The 19,571-nt window shown below is 35.6% G+C and overlaps 1 pseudogene; it reads left to right on the top strand.

Moving 5' to 3' along the window:
- Nucleotides 3,218–18,297, top strand: LOC18770580 (annotated as a pseudogene).

The following is a 19,571-nucleotide window of genomic DNA, read 5'->3' as shown; positions in this document are numbered from 1 at the left end:
TTGAAGAAGTCCCTTTTGTAAGCCAAGATACACCATCTGATCGGTGCATTGGTGTTGATCTAATAATTCCTCTTCGTTCCTTAGGGCAGAGCTGACCCTTGTGGTTGGCGAAAAGGAACGAAGGACGGAAAAAAGGACCAACAGTGTTAAAGTTTGGTCTCAAGGTGTTTTCTTTTTGTTGCTGGAGTTGAGATTGGGTAATAGGAATTTTGTTTTATTCTAATTACTTGCGGGAAGCAAACACATACATCAGTCCTTATGTCTTTCATTCAGCTCAACATTGTAGAGATTTAACATCTTGTTGGTTCGTCTTTTTTTAAAATATTTTTTATGCGATTGTTTATTAAAGCCAGCACTAGTTTGATAGCCTTGGTGAAGGTCTCTTAAATGTGGTTAAATTTATTGTAACAAACAATTATAAAAATCTGAAGTAACTTTCTGTGAGCTCTGTGGCAAGGTAACCGAAGCATGTGCCAGATTGTTTGAATTCTTTCAAGTGTAAATTATCTTTCCAAAAGCTTAACTTATTAGTTTTAAGTTTAACCATCACAAAGGGCATTGCGAGTCGTCAGCTTATTGCAATTTGAAACTATATATGTTTTACAAGAACATTGTTTGATGAATGATATAGGACAATGCTAAGTTGTGAACACATTGATTTATAACAATCACACTTGCACCCAAGCTTAGTAGAGATCCTGTTTAGCGGGGATGAATGGTGAAGGGAAATTGATGAGGATTTATTTTTTCTTCTTTCTAGGATTTAAAGGACTGGAGTTCTGAGTATTCCTTTATATTTTCCTTATGGTGTTAAGTGATATTAATGTTTCTCTTCTTCTCCATAAAGGTTTTTTCCTTTTCACGTTTTATCATATATAATTTGGGTATTGGCTTCTTGTTAGATGTATGTTTCTATCCATCTTCTAATAATGGAATCAATTCTTTATTGTGCAATGGGTACTGCTTCTGGGGTTTTTGCTGTTGCTACTGCTTCTGGGGTTTTTGCTGCTTCTCTTTGTTTTAAAGTGCACTATACCTTGCTTTTCGATATTTGTCCCTTTGCATTTGTATTCTATTGATTTTCCACATTTTTAATTGTTTGGTTTTCGTTCTGTTTGGCTTTAATATGTGTTTGAAGCTTGCTTCTATATTTTGTAAGATGAATTCTGTAGAAGAGAATCCTTGATACCTTTTTTATGCTTAGAAGTTTGAATTGTAGTATCATGCTTCTAGTCAGCTAAGACACAGATTGTGTTGTCCATGAGTCAGTCTGGTTTTCCAAAAAGTCAAAAATTGGTTCAGTTGTCACTTAAAAACTATTATAGCATTTTTGAGAAAAGATAGTATTTCATTAAATCGAAAGGAACATTATATGGTAAGAACTAGCATGGTAACGGCAGCCTCGTTAAAACCTTCCCAGAGAAATAAAGTCCCGGTATTGACTAAACAAAATAATCAAACAACTTATACATTATAGATTAGATTTTAAAACAGAAAATAGGATCATTGCATGTGTAACTAATTGATTAGTTACTCATGTACTGATTCACAGTTAATGCGTTGGGATTATTTCCACTATGTTTGCACATGCCTCTTTTGTATGCGTATTTCGTTCATGGGAATTTGACTTGACATTGCTCTCTTGTTTCTTTAGCACACTCTTTCTAATCTTCAAGCACCAGTTAATCTCTAATGTCATTTATATATTTCTCTGAAGTTTGACATTTTAAAACAAAACACAAAGAGACAATACTTTAACACACATGCAATGCCAAGCATCCAAACTCAGCCTTATGGGTTGTATTATGTTCTAATCTAAATGTAAACATGTCAAATATTAATTGTCTTATATGTTTTGTATTATGTTGGTTTTTGGTTTAGGGTAAGCTCTAAAACTTAATTCTAATATATCTATGGTAGTTTCTCAGTCTCTCATGGTCTCACCCTCTGTCTCTCTATCTGATTCATTCTTGTGTATGCGTGTAGCTAAGTGAGCCCTACAACCCACATCGTTTTTGTTTTCTCAAAATTTATGTTTTGATTATTGTTGGGTTTTGATTTTTTGTTTTTGTTTCAGTTTCTCTTTTTTTTTTTACTATGTCAAAACCATGACCCTGCTCAGTATGGCGAGTTATATTGGACTAATTCATTGATTTGGCTTTTGAATTTTTCGTGAACTCAGGGATTTTCTGTTAATTGAAATTTTTTACTCTCTAATTATGATTTTGAGAGTTAGGACTTTCTGCTTCAATTTCGATTTCTGTTTGGGCATTGCAACTGGGTTGATTTGCACTTGCTGATATACACTACAATGTAACCGGGTTTGTTTCTGTTTGCAATTTGGGTGTGTCATTGGTGGTTCGTTATTTCTATGGTGTCATAATTATGGGGTTTTGGATTTCTTTTAAAGTTCCATTTAGCAAACCAGAAGCACATCCCAATCCACTGCTGATACTAAATAGTATTTGAGCCTTTTGCTTAGATCTCTCACAGTTCCATTAATGTTGGCTTATTCTCAAACGACTTAAGCTTTTTGAGTTTTGTTAGTAGTTGGACTTTAACATGGTATCAGAGCTTTTGGATTTCAGTTGTTTTCTAAGAATTAGTTGCATAGATGTTCTTGGATTAGTTCAGTTATCTTTTGTTTATTGTATCATGATCACAGCTAACTTGCAGTTATATTTTATTTTTCTGAGAATAACAAGATCAACTTGTTGCAACATGGGGCAGGGCCAATCATTTATATGAAAATCTCCCCTTTTACGCTCATTTGAGTTCACTTGAGTTGTTATTTTAATGCATATTGATCATAAAAGGGGAGAATTTCATGTTTACCATATGAGATAAGCTCTTATTGTATTTACTATGTCTTGTTATGCTGCCAGTCTTGGTTGGGTGATGATTCTGGAGCTATTTATCTTTCTTGCAACTTCTGCATTTGTTTGTCAAACCAATGTAACTCAACTATTTCATACTTTCAGTCAAAGAGTATATATAATGCCTGATTAAATTTCTCCCAAATGATTATGAATGCATTTGTCTGAACTGTTCTGTTACTGTTCTCTGGTGAAGCCATGCTCCAGTGGTCCTCTGCATCTTGACAAATGTATAAATATTAATTAATAGTGCTTTGCCTAGGGAGTATCAGCAACACTAGCTGAGCATGCGCGGACTCAGAAAACTGTGTCCTAAAGGCTTCCTCAAGTCCCGGACAAAGATGAGACCTTTAGATGAGACTGAGACCACAGCAGTTTTCGAAAAGCTTTTCAAGTTCACAGGCAACAACCTCAAAAACATCGTCGAGAACCCTTCGCACGAAGGTCCAGACCCAGATTGAGGCCGTTCCTGCTTCAGCCTCCACAAAAACAAGGTCTACTATGTTAGCGAATCACTAGTAAAGCGTGCTACAAATATATCTCGGACTCAGTTAGTGTCTATTGGGACTTGTATTGGTAGGTTCACTCACGGTGGCAGTTTCCACTTAACTGTTCAGTGTTTGAGTTCATTAGCCTCAAATGCTAAACACAAGGTCTGGCTCAAACCTACTTCCGAGATGTCCTTCTTATACGGAAACCATGTTTTGAAAGGTGGTTTGGGGAGGATTACAGAAAATATTGTGCCCAGTGATGGGGTGGTTGTGTTTCCAATGTCAGATGTCCCGTTAGGTTCTGGGATTGCCACCACTACAAAAAGTGAAAAAGACGACCAGAAAACAACGACGGTCTAGGTGAAAACCGTCGTGGTTTTTAAAAAGACGACGGTTCTAAAAACACCGTCGTGTAATACCACCTTAGACAACTAAAAATGGAGATTCAAATGGCTGTTCAAAAACAACGACGTACCTAATTAAACAACCGACGTCTATTTGAAACAGATTTCGGCAGTGTAAAATCAAAACCAACAAAGAACGGCAGAAGTTATGAATCGACCGACGTAGAAAGTAAAGACGACGATTTCAATAAAAGCCGCCGTTTTTACTCATAAAATAACACGACGAGGTTTTCGTATAAGACGCCGTATAATTACAAACAAATCCAAGGCTTTAAAATACAAAATATCGCCGTATTAAATTAATGTACAACGACGAAAAATATAAATATATCGACGTCATTCTCGTATAGTTCTACGACGTTATCTTTAAATCGTACTATAAAATTCAACGTCGTATTTATTCATTTTATACGTCGTCTTAATAAGAATTTTTGTTAACAATTTTTTTCTTTGATTTTCTTATCCTACGTCGGTAGATCTACTTAATGACAAGAATTGAAATAACCACGACGGTTTATATAGAAAACCGCCGACATAATCAGATTTTTCTGAGATCCCAAGGGTTACGAAATCTTACCAGATGGAACTCTGTTCCACATCATAATCTTAACAGATGACACAGATTTGCAATCAGAGAGACAATTTTTTGGAAGTTGATGATGTGTGTGCGTTTGTGTATCTACAAATATTATACCTAACGTCGTTGCAAATTTGCAATCAGAGAGACAATTTTCAACAACGGTTATATTATACCTAACGACGTTTAAAAAACAAATCAACGTCGCTAAACAAATATATTACGTCGTCTTAGTCTTACTTAAGACGACGAAAAACGACGACAGTAATACAAAAACAGTCGTTGTTTTTATATTCTTATTTTATTTAAATCTGTCATCCAAAAAAGAAACTTTACATATTCCAGAACATTAATTTCCTTCATTTTAAATTTTCTCCGGAAAAAAAACTCTATTTATAACGCACTGTAATTGAAAAATAAATTGAAAGGTCACGGGAAAAAAAATTCTATTCATAATTTAAAAATTCAAATCCACGTCGGTTATATTAAAACTAACGACGTTAAATGAAAATATTCCACGTCGCAAAACAAATATTGCGTCGTTTTAGTTAAAAACGACGTCATAACAAAAACCCGTCGTTGTTTCAAACTGAATTAATTTAAAATTTCTTCGGGAAAGCAAAATCTATTTATAATTTCCTCGGGTTAGTAATATTGCGTCGTGTTAGTTTACAAATTCTAGAACATTAATTTCCCTCATTTGAAATTTCCTCGGGAAAGAAAAATCTATTTATCACGCTTTGTAATTGAAAACTAAAACTGAAAGAATTCGGGAAAAAAACACTCTATTTATAATTTAAAAATAAAATCCACGTCGGTTGTAGTACACTTAACGACGTTTAACAAAATAATCTACGTCGGTAATTATAAATATACCGCCATCTTACCTTTATATAGACGACGAGAAAAGACGACGGTAGAACAGAAAACCGCCGTTGTTTCAGTTTCTTTAACAGTTTGGTCCTTTATCTTTCTGCAGGACTTGTATAGTTCAAAGCATTGACAATGTCTTCATCATATCTCCCAGCAACTACTGATTCGATTGCTCATGCTTTAGAGGCCATCTGAAGCCATTTCTATTCTCTATCGCATTCTTGAAACCCATCTTCTTCTTCTGAAGCTCTACGTAAAGGAAGAGGCTATCACAAATCTGACGGATCTTCTTAGTCAAAAAAATCAAGCAGAGGATCAGGCACATCTGATCTTCAGATTTCCCTGAGAAGCGAACTTTCCTTCGACAGCGAGTGGAGGCCAGGCTTGCATCTCTTTTGATGGAAAGCAAGGAGTATTCAGAAGCACTAAGTGTCCTATCAGGCTTGATCAAGGAAGTGAGAAGGCTAGTTGACAAGCTTCTTCTTGTCAACTAGCCTAAATGTAAGCTCAATTTCTCTTTGAGAAAGACCTCCAAATTATTGTCTTTGAGATGTGAGAGACAGTGTCTCTGAGAGAGGAAGAACTTGGAACCCTAAATGTAAACCGCGAAAATGAATGAAAGCGACAAATTTATAGAATAAATTTTTAAAACCAACGGCGGTCCTTACCAAAAAACCGCCGTTTAAATTGTAAAATCAACGTCGGTATTACTGACGTACATTACAGAACTCCACGCCGTATTATTTTTTTGAAATGGTTTTATATGTAAGCAACTTTTCGTCTACTTGACTTACACATTAGTTGTTTTTATATTCTTATTTTATTTAAATCTGTCATCCAAAAAAGAAACTTTACATATTGCAGAATATTAATTTCCTTCGTTTTAAATTTCCTCCGGAAAAAAAACTCTATTTATAACCACTGTAATTGAAAAATAAACTGAAAGGTCACGGGAAAAAAAAAATTCTATTCATAATTTAAAAATTAAAATCCACGTCTGTTATATTAAACCTAACGACGTTAAATGAAATGATTCCACGTCGAACTAAAAATATTGCGTCGTGTTAGTTAAAAACGACGTAGTTAAATGTAACCGCCGTATTATTTTTTTGAAATGGTTTTATATGTAAGCAACTTTTGGACTTACACATGCACTGTTTCCAAACCCGATTAGAAATTTCAATCTCCAGAGAAACCTTTTCGTCTCTTTTCCTTGTCAGAGCATTGTCAGAGTTTCTCATCGTCTTCCTCTCGTCTTCTTCGTCGTCCTTGAACTTAAACATCGATCATCTTCCTCTTGCTTTCATTGCACGCAAAAGGTAAGCTTTCATTTTCACTATTTTGGTTACTGTTTTGCATGCTCATACGTTTTTTGTTTGAAAAATCTTTTTACCTTTTTTCTGGCCAAAATCATTTTACTTCTTTCCAAGTTTGATAAAATATACAGACAAAGAGGGAAAGTTTCCAACTTTGAAGACAACTACCTCAACTAAATAAGACGACGGTAGACCACGACGGTTCGTAAGTTGTTCTAGCGTCGTCTGAAAATTGACAAAGTTGTTTTTAAAATAATAGTCTTTTTTTATATGCTTGTTTAATTGCAGGTTTGATTTCTCTGAACAATGGTTTTTGTTTTTCCCTTATTTGATAAAATATAAAGAAAAAGAAACTAGGGTTGGTATCTAATATAGACGACAAAATATCTTATTGTTTTACGTCGTGTGAATGTTAATACCACGACGGTGTATTACTATTGACGTCGTATGAACATAAATACCACGACGTTATATAAATAATAGTTTACCACGACGGTGTATTACTATTGACGTCGTGTGAACATATATACCACGACGTTATATAAATAATGGTTTTAAACATTTATTACATCTGAGATTATTTCATTGCGTCGTCTAAAATCATATCATACGTCGTATTTTTTAATACCGTCGTTTGTGTTCTTAATGTTTTCCTGAAATATTTTCACTTGCAGTTTTGTCTGTTAAAATGGTTTCTCAACAACAAACTAAGGATTCTGGCTCCAAGAAGCTTGGAATGGTAGCTCCTCAAGACAAGTCTTCGAAGGAGATGAAGTCTTCGAAGAAGATGAAGTTTGCTTCATCATCTGCTGAGACAGAACCAACCAGCCAGACAACAATCTCTGATGATTCAAAGACTGGTCGAGGTATGAGCACAATGCCTCGTGTTGTGAAGAGAAAGCTTCAGAAACTGAGGCCAATTGTTGAGTACAATAAAAGGGGGAAAGGTGTTGGCCAAGCACATATTGAGATGCAGTCGTATATTGGTGTGTTGGCACGCTCCAGGATCCCACTTGTGGACAAGAAATGGTCCCAAATCCCCAAGGATATAAAGGAGCAGATTTGGGAAGCAGTTGACATGGCTTTTGTCGTAGGCCAAGGGGGCAAGACCTCTGTTTTAGCTTCTGCTTCCAAGAAATGGAAGGATTTCAAGTCTACACTAACGAGGCATTATATCCTTCCATACACCAATGACAGGGAGAAATTAAGCCAACCCCCTGAAACATATAAATTCATAGAGAAAGCACAATGGGATGCCTTTGTAGCTTCAAGGCTATCCAAAGATTTTGAGTCTGTGCATTCTCAACATGCACAGATTAGGGAGAAACTCGAGTACAATCATCGATTGTCTCGAAAAGGATATGCTGGATTGGAGGATCAATTGGAGGAAACCATGCCTGGGGTAGAAATTGATCGATCTACCTTATGGAAGAGAGCTAGACAGGACAAACATGGTAACATCCCTGATCCAAAGGTGGCAGAGAAAGCTAAATTAATTGTAAGCCTACTATCACTCTGTTTTAAATTTTTATTAAATTGTGAATTATTCTTATTACGTCGTGTGTTATATTGTTCGTCGTGTGAATGATATTACCACGTCGAAACTTTGTTAAAAACGTCGTTAACGGTCTAAATAGGAATCACTACTCTGTTTTCTTTAATTATAGCATAAGACGTCGGTTGTTTATTCATTTCTTCGTTTTAAATAAATAACCACGTCGGTATAACTACCGTCGTGATAAGTTATAATAACGTCGTTTTATATGTTATTGCGTCGTGTGAAATTATATAATACGTCGTTTGTACATAAATAACCGTCGTGTGTTTTTTTGTTTATCTTTGTTTTAGGATGAATTGCAGAAACAAGTCTCGGAAGGCAAAGTCAGAGTAGATGGCAGCAATGATGTGCTGACCATGGCTTTGGGCCCCGAGCATCCAGGCAGGGTGAGGGGAGTTGGTGCTGGTGTTTCCCCAAGGCAATATTTCAATTTGCCCAAACCACAGAGGGTGAGCTTTGACGACCGTTTGAAGGAGAGTTTAAGAGTTCTCCTTCAAGAAGAGACTAAAAAGATGGAGGCTAAGGCAAGGGAAGAGGCCTTAAGGATGGAGGCTAGGACAAAACAATTGGTAGAGGCTGAGAGGGAGCATTTCCTGAGTCAGCTTTCCCAATTAATTCCCAATTTTGATCCAAGCATGCTTAAACCAAGAATTAGCCAAAGCCCCAAAAATCCAATGTCTGACAAAGCTAGCTGCTCTGGAGGTGATGTGAGATCCCTACATTTGGAGGATGATACTGCCAAAATGGGGAAACATCAGCCAGATGAAGAGAAGGAAGAAGAAAAGAGAGATGAAGAGAAGGAAGAAGAAAAAAGATATGAAGAGAAGGAAGAAGAAAAAAGAGATGAAGAGAAGGAAGAAGAAAAGGAGAAAGAAGATGAAGAAAAGCATGACGACAAGGTATGTTAACATAACTTTTTTATTTGTTTTTCAAAATTTCAGACGTCGATATTTTTATTTAATCCGTCGTTTGTTTACAACTTAGACGGCGGAATTTTTTTAAGACGTAATAAAATATTTAAACGACGGTTTTTTCACCGTCGTTTAAAAGGTTTCAGACGACTCTTTATTCATAAAACCGTCGTCTTTATTAAATTACCACGACAATTTTTTCACCGTCGTTTAAATACTTTTAAAACGACGTTTTATTCCTTAAACCGTCGTCTTTATTGAATTACCACGTCATTTTTTTTATTTCTTTAAACAGGTTATTGAAGTTGGTGCTTATTCAAAAATGGAGGCGCCATCTTCTTTAAAAACCCTTTGTCGTTTTGTGGAAACGACACTCCTGCCTGAGGATAAGACAGTCCAATTTACAATTGATAAGGAGGTGTTTGGTGGTGAGCGCGATACCTTCCTCCTGCCTGAAGATATTACACAATTTGCAGGCATGGAAGAAATTGGAGCTACTGTATTGGCTGTATATATGAGGTTTGTACTTCTAAAATAATAACTCGTTGGTTTATATATTGCGTCGTCTTAACTAACTAACCACGTCGTCTTAACTAACAACCGTCGTGATAAATATATTATAACGTCCTCATCTATTTCAGTACGTCGTGTGAAATATTATAATACGTCGTTTTTTTATACGTAACCGTCGTGTTTTGTGTGCTGACTTGTTTATATTATTTTATTTGTTTAGGTACTTACACGATGTTTTGAAAAAAGCCAATATGTGCAGTATGGTTGGCTTTATCGACCCTGCTACAGTTAGTGCCAACTCTGGCACAATAACTGCCAGATCACGACTGGTAGCAGCTCGACTTCAGAAGACAGACGGTGAACAGATTTTCATGATGCCTTACAATCCAGGGTTAGTCTCCTTAGGATTTTGTTTTTATGATTTTCAATAAATGATAGCTTATAAACTAACCACGTCGGTGTTTTATTTTATTTAGTCGTTTGAAACTACTAACCACGTCGGTATTTATTTATCGTCGTGATAAATATATAATGTCGTCGTTAGCTACTTTACTTCGTCGTGTGAAATACTATAATACGTCGTTTTTGTAAATAACCGTCGTTTTTATATTAATTTTGTGCAGCCGTCATTGGATTTTGCTGATTGTAAGAGCAAAGAGAGAAACCGTCTATTTTCTGGATCCTCTGCCAGGAAATCGTGTGGTCGATGAAGAGGCCAAAAACATCGTGAACAGTGCTTTAAAATTATATAATACCCACATAGCCCGAGCAGGACGTAAAAATGTAATTTGGAAAACTCTCTCAGGCACACCAAAGCAACCCAGCAATGTCGAATGCGGGTATTATGTAATGCGCTTCATGAGGGACATCATCATGGATCCTTCCTTGGGGTTTGAGAATAAGGTAAGAAGAAATTACCTTCATACATTTCACGTCGTTTTTTGTATTATCAACGACGGTCGTGTAAAATTAACGTCGTTGAATGGATATACTACGTCGGTTATGAAAAATATCGTCGTCTGTGATTGAATTTCTTTTTATTTATAAACCCTAATAGTCATTGTTTATGCAGTATGCCAAGGGAAACCAGGAAGCTTCATACCCCCAAGAAGCCATTGATGAAGTCCGGAATGAATGGGCAGAGTTTGTTTTCCAAATTATTAAACAGGGCAATTATTGAACACTTGATATTTATGTATAATGTACCAATTTTCTCTATAATATGTAATGTAAAAATTTGTTGAGGTTTTCTTAAATTAAAAAAAAAACAAACATACAAATTGCTTAACCGACGTGTAATACTTTTCCAACGACCTAATAAAGTCAATAACCGTCGTATTTTGTTGTTGCGTGTTTTAAACAAATACGACGTAAAAAAATAGTTAGACGACGTTCTTTGAACAATTGAGTCGTTAATGGTTTACAATATCTTCAATTTCTTAAGGGTTCAGGGTATAATCGACGACGTTTATGTAACGACTGCGGTTAAGTCGTAAAATATATATTTTACGTCGTATAGTTAAATAGCCGCCATGGTTTCTCATTTTAACGACGTCATTTTAACGACTTAGTAGTCTATTACAATTTACAACGTCTACAATTTATTTAACACCGACGTGGTTTGTTGTATGGTAAGAATATTTTATTATTTTTATATCAAAATATTCAAAATAAATATAAAATAAATCAGAAAATTGAAAAGTCAACTCCTATGAAGTCATTGATATATTTTCTTCCACATAAACCTTGAAAAAATTCATTTTGAATAACAAAAATTTAAAATGACCATCCAAAACAAAATTGTTTTGATGAGTCATAAAATCACTTCTAGTTTTATGGTTTAGGGTTTAGAGTCTAGGGTTTAGAGATTAGGGTTGTTATTTATTGGGGTTTATTTTTAAAGTATAATTTTTGGGTAGTCTAGGGTATATGTTAGGCTTTAAAACCATAAAACCTTTTATAAACTTAATTTTTTAAATTGTATAATTTAATTTTATGGGTTTAGGGTATTAATTTTTAACGACGGTGGTTGGGTCGTGGAATACATATTTTACGTCGTACAGTAAAACATACGACATGGTTTACGCTTTAAACGACGTCATTTTAATATGTAAGTCGGTTTATATAATTTACAACGTTTTTAATTTCTTAACACCGACGTGGTTTCTCATTTTAACGACGTCATTTTAACGACTTAGTAGTCTATTACAATTTACAACGTCTACAATTTATTTAACACCGACGTGGTTTGTTGTATGGTAAGAATATTTTATTATTTTTATATCAAAATATTCAAAATAAATATAAAATAAATCAGAAAATTGAAAAGTCAACTCCTATGAAGTCATTGATATATTTTCTTCCACATAAACCTTGAAAAAATTCATTTTGAATAACAAAAATTTAAAATGACCATCCAAAACAAAATTGTTTTGATGAGTCATAAAATCACTTCTAGTTTAATGGTTTAGGGTTTAGAGTCTAGGGTTTAGAGATTAGTGTTGTTATTTATTGGGGTTTATTTTTAAAGTATAATTTTTGGGTAGTCTATGTTATATGTTAGGCTTTAAAACCATAAAACCTTTTATAAACTTAATTTTTTAAATTGTATAATTTAATTTTATGGGTTTAGTGTATTAATTTTTAACGACGGTGGTTGGGTCGTGGAATACATATTTTACGTCGTACAGTAAAACATACGACATGGTTTACGCTTTAAACGATGTTATTTTAATATGTAAGTCGGTTTATATAATTTACAACGTCTTTAATTTCTTAACACCGACGTGGTTTTTCAGTCGTCGTTATATAAAAAATTCAAAATAAATTTAAAATTAATCCGAAAAATGAACGGCCTTACGTTCTTAATCCGAAAAATGAAGTTTCCGTCGTGGAATATTAAATTTACGTCGGTACTTGTAGAACTTTCGCCTTGGTTTTTCTTTCGACGTTTTATAACGCGCGCGCTCTAAAAATTTTCGCGCGACCTAAATTTTTTTAGATTTGGCTCTTAGTCTTATACTTCGATCCCTGAAACCTAAAATTTCAGATTTCACGCGACATAACATTTCGCTCTCTCACTTCTGCTCTAATTAAAAGTTGCACTCTCCAGGCTCGTCGAATCTGTGAGCTCGTCCAACCTGTAAGTACAAACCCTATCTTCCCCTTGTAAATTCATTGAATGATATTAGGTTGTTTTGTTAAAGGGTTTTAGGTATATGCTTTGCGATCTGTTAATAATGTGCTTATAGGTATGGGTTCATGGATTTTCTGTTTAATGGGTTCATGACAAGATCAAATAAATGTGTACTTTTGCTGGAAATCAACACAAAAAGACACATCACCAACTTCCAAATGATTTCCAGCAAAAGGACACCTTTATTTGATCTTGTCATTTTCCGCTCTGGAGAAGGTGCAAAGTGCACCAATGCTTATAGGTATGGGTTCATGGATTTTCTGTTTAATGGGTTCATGGATTACATTATCTGTTATGTTGAATTGGGAATGGATTTAATTTTGTCGTATCTTTTAATCACCCTATGTTATGTTGAATTGGGAATGGATTTATTGTTTTCATGCTTGGTTTCATGTATATGTTGGTTTCTTGCTTGGTTTCATATATATGTTGTGTTCTTAATGGGTTTTGTGTTCTTGAAAATAAACTGAGACACGACGAATTTTAAGGCGTACGACGACGATTACACGACGGTGTTTTTAAACTACCGTCGTTGTATTACTTATACACGACGGTTTTTTCATAAACCGTTGTTTGTATTACGTATAATAGACGACGTCTGTTGAAAATCCGTCGTCTATATATGCCAAATACGTCTGTTTTTGATTAAAACCCGTCGTCTCTGTTGTTTATTACTTGCGATTAGATCATTGTATAATCTGCTATAGTGATGGTCATTGCCTGTATTTTCACTTTATTATAGATAATAGGTTATAGTGTCGGAGATGGATAAGTCATGGATGCACTCGGATAGAAGATCGAAGGCATATGAGTTTGGGGTGGAAGCATTTTTGAACTTTGCTGTAGAAAATCTTCTAACTACAACACATATCCGTTGTCCATGTGTTAAATGTGTTAATTTGAAGTTGTTTGGGGTTGGAATTATAAGGGATCACTTATACTTTAATGGAATTGACCAAAGCTATAAGAATTGGACATTTCACGGAGAACCTTGGGAAGCAACTACTAATGCTAGCAGAAATGTTGAAGAAGATGATGGCCATAGTAGGTACAGTTTTGTGTCTGAAGAAATTGATATGGATGATAATGATTTTGGTGATTTTGGTTCGGATCCGTATGAGTTTGCCAATGTGATTGGGGATAGAGATCAACCAGTGTACCCTGGTTGTAGAAAGTACACGAAGTTATCGGCATTAGTGAAGTTGTATAATTTGAAGGCAAAACATGGGATGAGTGATGTCTGTTTTACAGAATTATTGATACTTCAAGGCGATTTGCTTCCAGAAGGAAATACAATACCAACCTCCATGTATGAGGCTAAAAAGACTTTGTGTGCATTGGGGCTGAGTTATGAGAAAATGCACGCATGCCCCAATGATTGCATCTTGTATAGGAAGGAGTATGAGGATTCAACTAATTGTCCTACTTGTGGTATCTCAAGGTGGAAGGAAGGCAAAGATGCAATCTTGAAAGAGGGTGTGCCAGCGAAGGTGGTGTGGTATTTTCCCCCAATTCCAAGGTTTAAAAGGATGTTTCAATCACATGAGACAGCTAAGAGTTTGACTTGGTGGCATGTTGCTAGAAAATCAATTGACGGTCAGATGTCTCATCCGGCGGATTCCCCGTCTTGGAAACTTCTTGATGATAAATGGCCTGAGTTTGGTAATGAGCCGAGAAACTTGAGATTGGCTCTTTCATCTGATGGATTCAATCCCCACAGTTCTCTAAGTAGCAGATATAGTTGTTGGCCGGTTATCTTAGTTACATATAATCTCCCTCCATGGCTGTGCATGAAACGAAAGTTCATGATGTTAACCTTATTGATTTCCGGTCCTAAACAACCCGGAAATGATATAGACGTCTACTTGGAGCCTTTGATTGATGATTTAAAATCCTTGTGGGTTGGGATTAGAGGAGTGTATGATGCACATAATGGAGAATACTTTACACTCAGAGCTGCATTAATGTGGACAATTAATGATTTCCCCGCCTATGGAAACTTATCTGGTTGTGTTGTTAAAGGATATAAAGCTTGTCCAATATGCGGCGATGATACACCTAGTCACAGGTTGAAAAATGGCCACAAAATTTGTTACATTGGGCATAGAAAATGGTTACCAATCAATCATCCATATAGGAGGCAACGTGCAGCTTTTAATGGGAAACCTGAATATGGCATACCTCCAGAGCCATTAACCGGAGAAGAAGTGCTGCATATGGTTGAAAATGGTGACAGAGTTTGTTGGAAGCAGAAATCAATATTCTTTGATCTCGAGTATTGGAAATACCTTCCTGTGAGGCATGCCCTAGATGTTATGCACATTGAGAAGAATGTTTGCGATAGTATCATTGGTACATTGCTGGAGATCCCTGGAAAAAATAAAGATGGGATTGCTGCTCGATTAGATTTATTGAACATGGGGGTCAAAACTGATTTGCAACCCGAGTATGGAGAAAGACGTACTCGTTTGCCTCCTGGGCCTTGGAATTTGTCAAGAGCAGAGAAGAGAGAGGTTTGCAATTCTTTCTATGGTATGAAGGTCCCTGAAGGTTATTCTTCAAATATTAAAAATCTTGTATCTGTACAAGATTCAAGACTTCTTGGCCTTAAATCACATGATTGTCATACCTTAATGCAACAATTGCTCCCTGTGGCAATTCGTTCTGTTTTGGAGAAGCCTGCAAGGTATGCAATAACTCGTTTGTGCTTCTTCTTCAATGCTATATGTGCAAAGACTGTTGATGTTTCCAAGCTAGATAAGTTGGAAGAAGATGTAGTAGTTACTCTGTGTTTGCTTGAGAAGTACTTTCCCCCTTCATTCTTTGATATCATGGTTCATCTAGTAGTACATCTTGTCAGAGAAGTTCGTCTATGTGGGCCAGTATATTTTAGGTGGATGTATCCGTTTGAAAGATATATGAAAGTGCTGAAGGGGTATGTTCAGAATCGTACTTGTCCCGAAGGTTGCATTGCTGAGCGGTATATAGCTGAAGAAGCAGTAGAGTTTTGTACTCAGCATTTATCTGATGTTAGTACAGTTGGAGTGCCTTCAAGCCAAAAGATGGGAGTTTCAAAGCCATTATCAGGTTGCACAGTGAGCGTAGTTGATCAGGACCTGTTGAATCAAGCACATCTATATGTCTTGGAGAATACGGAGGAAGTCCTACCTTATATCGAGTACGTATGAGTTTTATTCTTTAAGTTTCCATTTAAAATTATTTCTTATGTTTATCTTATATATTTGGGACCGTAATGCTTGAATTTTTCGTGTCATGTAGGCAACATATGATCCACATCAAGACTGCTTATCCAAAATTTAGAAAGAGAACAAAGTGGCTGCAGGATAAGCACAATAGCACTTTCATTCAATGGCTACGCTTCAAGGTATATGTTGTTGAATAACGTATTTCTCTTTTAATTTTCTTCTTATTTATATGTTAGGATGAATTAAGATATGATTAATTTGCAGGTTCAAAGTGAAGTTGAGGAAGACAATCATGGCGTATCAGAAAATTTAAGGTGGCTAGCAGCTGGTCCAAACATGTCAGTGCCATTATATAGGAGCTATCTTATTAAAGGTATTAAATTCAATATCAAGGCACAAGATGATGTGCGGACAACTCAAAATAGTGGAGTTTATTTACTTGCACATACCATGCAAGTTGCTAGTGCCAAGGATAAAAACCCAATTCTCTCAAATATGGGTTTCTATGGTGTCATTCAAGAAATTTGGGACCTTGACTACCAAAAGTTTACAATCCCAGTCTTTAGGTGTGATTGGATAGATAGTTCTGGTCTTGTAGTCGACGAACTTGGATTTACCCTTGTAGATTTGAGTAAAATTGGACGTAGGAATGACCAATTTGTTTTGGCTTCTCAAGTCAAACAAATATTTTTTGTTGACGACCCGATGCATCGTGGTTGGTCGGTAGTGTTATCAATGCCTAGTAGAGAATATAATGATGTTATTGGTGATGAAGTATTAGGTGATGTGATAATTGAGTGTGAGCCATTTACTAGAGGGATGCCAAATGTTGACACATTTGATGAACTGGTAGGTGAGTTAGGCGGTCAAAATATTCGAGATGGGTGTGAAGATATATGGATTGAATGATGCTTATGTAATTGGCAGTGTATGACATTAATTTTGTAATATATTGTAATGTGATTTCTTCACTTTCTACGTTCAAATAAAACACGACGTTATTGTGAATCAGTTATTCAGCATATTTACCGACGTCTTAAAGCAACGTAACAATGAAGAACCACGACGCTATTGTGAAGCAATTATTCAGGATATCACGTCGGTGAAGGATAAAGAACCGCCATGTAATTCAAAATAACACGACTCCAATCCCATAATACCGACGTCTAAAAAACGAGATATATAATCTGAACGTTAAAAAATACGACGTCATCATACATTTTCCACGTCGCAAGTTCTTTTATAAACGAAGAGGAACGAAATTAATTCCGACGGAAATTCATTATAACCGCCGTCTAATAACAATTAAACGACGTTATTTGTAATACGGCTCCCATCATAATCTACGCCGTCTATATGTTCTGTAATACGGCTCTCATTTATTTGGAACCGACGTTGTTTAGACGTTCAACGTCGTCTATATTATTAAGTGCGTCGTGAGTAATGAATACATATAAATACAACGTCGACTATATAAATGTATACGTCGTAAATAATGACACTGACAACTATTTCCACGTCATCTTTTTTAGAAAAATCGAAGTGGAAAATTTATTTCACGACGGTTTTTTGTAAATAAGAGACGTTGTAGAACTTTAGCAGACTAAACACGTCTGTTTTTATTGTTTTCCGACGTTGTTGTATTTAACAACGTCTAATATTTATGGTCGTTGTTTGTTTCTGAAAATAGGACGTATAAATTTTTTAATACGACTCTCATATATTTGTAACTGACGTTGTTTAGTTTTTCAACGTCTACTATAGAAACACATACGTCGTAAATAATGACACTGACAACTATTTCCACGTCATCTTTTATCAAAAAATCGAAGTGGAAAATTAATTGTACGACGGTTGTGTTTATATGTGCGACGTAGTAGGTATCAATAACGTCGTCTTCTAATGTATTTAAAGACGTCATATTTTTTATTGTCGTGAAAATTATATTTAACGTCGGCGTATTTTTATTGTCGTCGTTGTATGTCTATCTTGCGGCCTTGTTCTCTTAATATGTGTCATATTTTCCCTTTTTAACGACGGTCTTTTTAGAGAATTGGTCGTCTATTATCATCCTCGATTGCTTTTTTTAGATCTTTTTGCAGTACAAAGACGTCGTTTTGTATTTTTTGATGACGTTGTATTGTTTAACAACGACGGTTATTTAGCGTCGTGGTTTATGAGGGAAAAGATGACAGTGGATTCCACGACCATTGAAAAACCAAATACACGACGGTGATTTACCGTCGTCTTTTTGCTTTTTTGTAGTAGTGTGCGGCCAACTCTACCCAGGATTGTAGGAAGTTGGACCCCAATGGAATTGTGGTACTTCACCAGACAGATATTGGAGAGTACTTGAGGATGGAGGATGAGCTTTGAATAACTAGAGGAGATTGGACGTGGTGTCTTATTGGGTATGTGGGTTATGAAATCCATCTGTCAGCTTTTGATCACTATGAGCTTAAGTCTTTTGGGATGTGGATGGCTTTCTCGAATATTATTTCCATTGGTGCTTGGGTGGGAGTTTCTGCTATCAACTCTTTGATTATCAGCAACTTCTTCCATCTGGTATTTAGATGGTTTTGTTTACTTTAATTACTTGTCGCATACGCGTGACGATTTTGGTTGTCCGAAGAATACATATCATTTTGGTGTTGATTCTTGTTTATGTTCTAAGTGTCATTAGCATAAATGTAACTGAACCAAATGGTTGTTAGCCGCGAACCCTATGGAAATAGATGTTAACCTCACTATGACTTGTAGAAGTATGTTAGCCGCGTAGGTTTTTATATAGCTTGGCTTGAATGGGTAGCCAGCCATAAACTTTGTTGGTGACCAAAGGACCTTGTTACTTGTCATATGTGCTTCTAAGTTGATCAGTTGTTATGCTCGTGAATTATTGTTTCAAAAGAAGTTGCACATATAGGGTTTCGAAAGACCAGCTTAATCAAAAGTTGCACATACGATATTGGGAATCTCATAAAATGGATATATATCATCCTTTTGTGTTTGTGTTTTTTGGGTATGACCATCTTCAAATTTAAAATATTAAATCAACACACATCATCTTTGCAAGGATCTGATCGCTCAAGTGGTTAAGAACTGTTACCATTATCCTGAGGTCTCGAATCCCCTCTCTCTCAATAACGCTTGTCTCAAAACACATATCATCTTTAATGAATTTAATTTTTTTTTCATGAAATCCATAAACTTCTCTCTAAGGACTAAAGTTGCAAAAGTATATGTAAGCAGGTAATAAAAATCATAATTTAGACATTTTATTTCCAATCCCTTTTAAACACAAAGCATTAGATTTACATATTTTTCCCAGCTCTTTCGTTTCATTCACTCATTAGATTTACATCTGAAGCATAATTAGCCGACCATATTTGGCAACATATATAGTGAATATGTAAGCCGACCATAGGCGGTCGTCAATTTTGTCTCTAATTCGAGGCTTTGGGTGAATTTTTCAACTTAAACTACTATAAATAGACCCTATTCGTACCTCAATCTCATCATACTATACCCACTGAGAGCTAATAATAAAAGGCTTGTTAAAACAGACAGATATATTATCGAAGTTTCCAATGGCATGGAATAAATTTGTCACCCTTATCACCATCCTTGTGGTTCTTCTTCCGACAATCGCC

The sequence above is a fragment of the Prunus persica genome, chromosome G7 (assembly GCF_000346465.2).
Source record: "Prunus persica cultivar Lovell chromosome G7, Prunus_persica_NCBIv2, whole genome shotgun sequence".
In the NCBI taxonomy this organism is placed as follows: Eukaryota; Viridiplantae; Streptophyta; class Magnoliopsida; order Rosales; family Rosaceae; genus Prunus; species Prunus persica.
The sequence above is the reverse complement of the archived record's forward strand: the minus strand, read 5'-3'. Positions and strand labels throughout refer to the sequence as shown.